Here is a 5,018-nt window from a genome sequence, read left to right on the forward strand (position 1 = left end):
GAGAGAGAGAGAGAGAGAGAGAGAGAGAGAGAGAGAGAGAGAGAGAGAGAGAGAGAGATTAGCTGTAGTATGCCCAGAGTGTGTATAATGATTGGATAATGTTATCTATTCCTTTTTTGGAAAGATTTAAAATTTAAGAGGAGAGAATCCGGAGTAGAGAATGTAAAGAAAAACAAATCCATATAACATACCTCTAAATCCATTCAAACACACACACAAGAAACTACATGTTTTGCGTGTGATATGTGTGGTACCAGTATAGTCACTGCTGTTACCCCTCAACGAGTAAAGAGCAGTGTAGCCAACTTCCTGCAGCTTAAAAACACCCTGAATTTCCTATACTTTCCTTATCTGTCATTGGTGGTATTTACAAAAGTACAAGACATGAGCTTGACATGAAGCAAGTTCAGGCTCTGAACTTGGAAGTCTGTCACGCTGCAATATCCTGGGCAGCCCACAAGATGCTGCCTGGTGTACACACACACAACCTCCTGTCTTATTCGAGTTTTCCTTTGGAGCTCTGGAAAAGATGGATCTAGAAGAACTCATCTTGCAGAAAAACCTCACGTGATTTCTGAGGATGTACGAAGGTCTGAAGTGGACCAGGTTGAAGCAGAGTTCATAGCAATGCTTTGGAACCGACCATCAATTGGCACCTCATTTAGAGCCCTGGAGGCCAAGGTGGACTAAGATGTTGCTTCATAGGGTTAGTTCTGATGGCCGCAGACCCGTCCACGTGACTAGGAAGTCAAACCTAATAGCTGCCTGGGTTTGATGGAAATCACTAAAAGCTAATCAGCGGGCCCGTGTATAACTCTTCCTGTCTTTTTACAGCTTTGTGTGTGTTCCCATTTAAGATGTGGGTGCAGACGTGATTACACACACACGGGAGGGTTTTTTTCACTGCTGCCCACTTTGTAATGGATTCTTTTATAGGTAGGAATTTTTAAAAGACAAAGAAAACAGAAACAAGAAAAATGGTGTAAAAACAAAGAGATAGGCTGAGCCTTTCAAGGAAGGTATGTTAAAATAAGTACTGCACATGCGCAACACTGACATTTTCGGAAAACTTTCAGCTTTTACTACTAACTGTAATCACGAGCTGATTAAAGAGTCTCCAGTGTTCGCTTAACTCTGGCTTAATTATTCACATAAAAGTTTGTTTATGTGCCTCCCTGCCAACTCTCAAATCTCATTTTTCACTGTAATATTGCCAAGTTTAATTAGAAGACCGACTTCAGCACTCGGCACTTTCACATGGGAGCCGGAGTCCGGAGGGGGTGGCAGCCTCCGCACTGCCCGCTTCTCACTCAGCACCCTGACATTTAGACGAGGTGTTTTGCTGAACTGTCACCGGCTGCTCTGCTCTGAGAGGAATGGAAAATTGCTTTAATTGAGAGGTCATTAGCAGAAGAGGCAGAGCTGGCAGCCGATTTTTGCTCTTATCTGAATCGCCGGGGCTCCCACACAGAGAGTCATCTTTGACCTGGGTTGCTTTCGGAGTACGCGTAGGCTAAGGAAGTCCCTAGCCAGAGAAAGAAAACACTGTTTGGTCTTCCTGACTGCTTCCAGATGGCTTGAGGAACAGAGCGAAGCCTTCACTACTGGGCCTGATGCCCCATATCTACTGATCTATAATCAGGGCTGTGGAAGCGTCTTGAAAGGCTTGAGTCTGTCCTCAGATTGCCTGTTAGCCACCATCGTGCTCATCCCTCGTTGGACTGTCACTAGGGCTTACTCTGGGCAGCGTGCAGGAGAGATTGAATGACTTCCGACTTCCCCTTATCTTCTTCTCCCTCAGTGCCCCGTCGTCTCCCCCGAAGGCTTCCCTTCCTTCATAGCTGTGGAGAATGAGCACATATACACAGAAAGGTGCAGCAAATACTCGCTACATATAAATACATGTATGTACACAAACAACATATACACACACTTGCCACATATTGGAATTATCATCAAGAAGTCGCTAGTGTTGAAAACTTATGTCAAGCGACTGGCCGCATGTGCTACATATGTACTGAGTCCAGGAAAACCTCCTTGAAGTCAAAGACTACAAGGGAGAGAGGGATTTGTGGCAGAAAAGCACTGAGATCCCACAGGCTTCTTTTCCCTGTCACACATTCAGCAGCCGTTAGGTGTCCCGCATGCTCTGTTTGGCAGCGCTGTTTCTTTCTTTTTTTTTTTTAAAGATTTATTTATTTATTTATTATATGTAAGTACACTGTCATCATCTTCAGACACTCCAGAAGAGGGCGTCAGATCTTGTTACGGATGGTTGTAAGCCACCATGTGGTTGCTGGGATTTGAACTCCAGACCTTCGGAAGAGCAGTCGGGTGCTCTTACCCACTGAGCCATCTCACCAGCCCTGGCAGCGCTGTTTCTTATAGCTTGGGTTTTTGCATAATTCCCTCATTTCTGCATCCCCTCTAATTAGAAACTGAAAAAGCTGAATAACTAGAAAGCCGTATCTGCTTTTTCTAATTTGTATAATGTATTCCTGTAACTGCATCTTTAAAAGGATTTGGACTAGCATCATACAATGACTAATGACATTTAAGCATTAACAGGCCTAGGGACTATTGGGTTGTTGTTGTTGTTGCTTTAATAAAACCATTGTTTGCAAAGTGTGCTGATCCTTAAACATCTAAGGTCAAATCTGCATTTAATCCTCTATTAAGGATATGCTACTGATGGAGAAATCTCTAGAACAGGAACAGAATCAACTGTGACAAAATTGGGACTAGTATATATAGGTTGACTATATGACTATATGCAGTGTATCTTCATGGAGGCCATCGTTTTCAATGTGGCATGTCCCATGATCCTAAATATCTCAATGTGTGAGGAAAGGTAGCTGGATATTCTTCTATCCCAGAGTGAGAAAAGACCAGACACTCTGAGTCATCGAGACTCCTGGAAAGCTCTCCTGGAAAGCTCATGTCTGCTGTGCACTTGCTGAAGGACCTGGGCAAATCTCTTTGCTTTTTTTCTTATCCCTGGAGCCAGGACTGTCCTGCACAGCCAATAAATGTCTAACTTAATGTCTTAGGGTTTCCATTGCTATGAAGAGATACCATGACCAAGGCAACTCTTATAAAGAACAACGTTTAGTTGGAGCTGGCTTTCAGAGGTTCAGTCCATTATCATCATAAAAGGAAACATTTCAGCGTGTAGGCAGACATGGCGCTGGAGGAGCCAAGAGTTCTACCAAGTATCCTATCAGACTGACGGAAATTCTGTCAGTTTATCCTGTGGGTAGCTTTCTGGAAGAAGCGCAGTCAGAAGAAGATTGTCTTCCAGTCAGCCAGGAGGAGGGTCTCAAAGCAACACACTTCCTCCAACAAAGCCATACCTACTCGAACAAGGCCATACCTCCTAATAGTGCCACTCCCTGCCTGGGCCAAGCATATTCAAAGCACCACACTCGATGTGGAGAAGCCATTTAGAGGGTACAGTGGTACAGGTGTTTGCCATATGACTTGTAGATCCATGGAATCTATACTTTTTCAGGAAAAGCAACAACAACAACAACAAATCAAGCTCTTTATAGTCTCCAATGCTTAGAAGTTGACAACTGATTTAGATCTTGTGAAGTATTATACTGCAAAATGTGCTCTGTTTAAAATGCTGTTTGGGAACAGATTCAAATTGGCCCAGAAGCTATAAGGAGGAATCTGTACAAATCGAGTTTTTAGAAATTGGAATTTACCCTGTCAACCCACCAATCCTTCTTCCAGAGAGCTACCCGCCGGATAAACTGACAGAATTTCAGTCGGTCTGATAGGATACTTGGCAGTAATAATTGATCCTCCAAAGACTAGAGACAACCTAAACAAAAAGCTGCTTGAATAATCTTTTGTATATTCAATCAAATACTGAAGTACTGTGGAGCAATGTAAGCCAGTAAGGAATGCCTCCGGAGACTGCTGGGGGTGAGGGGAGGGGCAGTTAAGTATGCAGAGCACAAGTGTCTCAAAGCGAAGCGTGGTCCCTAACTGAAAACTCCATGGTCCCTAACTAAAACCTGGATGGTGTTCCATCCAGCAATCTGTATTCATAAGCCTTTCAGTGGAGTTCACTCAAGCTCCATCCTACAGTGTGATTTGCTTATCTGATAAAGGGATGTCTGTGTTTAAAAAACAGGGTAACAGATAAGATTAAAACATAAGAGGAAGGAACTGGATGTGGTAGCAGGAAGCTGAAATCCCCAGAGGATCAGCAGTTCAAGGTCCTCCTCAGCTACAAAGCAAATTGGAGGCCATTTGGGGCTCATGAGACTTTTTTTTAAGTTTTTTTATTTTTTTATTAGATATTTTCTTTATCTACATTTCAAATGTTATCCCCTTCCCTAGTTTCCCCTCCGAAAATCTCCTATCCCCTCCCCTCTCCCCCTGCTCTCCAACCCACCCACTCCTGCTTCCTGGGCCTAGCATTCCCCTATACTGGGGCATAGAACCTTCACAGAACCAAGGGCCTCTTCTCCTATTGATGACCGACTAGGCCATCCTCTGCTACATATGCAGCTAGAGCCATGAGTCCTACCATGTGTTTTCTTTGATTGGTGGTTTAGTCCCAGGGAGCTCTGTGGGTACTGGTTAGTTCATATTGATGTTGCTGCTATGGGGCTGCAAACCCTTTCAGCTCCTTGGCTCCAACTTGTAATAAGGACACATGCTCCACTATGTTCATAGCAGCCTTATTTATAATAGCCAGAAGCTGGAAAGAACCCAGATGTACTTCAACAGAGGAATGGATACAGAAAATGTAGTACATTTACACAATGGAGTACTACACAACTATTAAAAACAATAAATTTATGAAATTCATAGACAAATGGATGGATCTGGAAGATATCATCCTGAGTGAGGTAACCCAATCACAAAAGAACACACATGATATACATTCACTGGTAAGTGGGTATTAGCCCAGAAGCTCAGAATACCCAAGATACAATAAGGTCAGGTTTCTAGGTTCACTTAAAAAACCTGCTTGTGGACGTTGTACATCGTGGTGCGNA

At 43.4% G+C, this 5,018-nt stretch overlaps 1 protein-coding gene across 3 annotated transcripts in view; it reads left to right on the top strand.

The window, feature by feature from the left end:
• Plekhg1 (pleckstrin homology and RhoGEF domain containing G1) overlaps nucleotides 1–5,018 on the top strand; it is a 220,344-nt gene that overhangs the window by 176,800 nt on the left and 38,526 nt on the right. The gene's annotated exons all lie outside the window — the stretch shown is intronic.

Source organism: Mus pahari, chromosome 21, assembly GCF_900095145.1.
Source record: "Mus pahari chromosome 21, PAHARI_EIJ_v1.1, whole genome shotgun sequence".
NCBI lineage: Eukaryota > Metazoa > Chordata > Mammalia > Rodentia > Muridae > Mus > Mus pahari.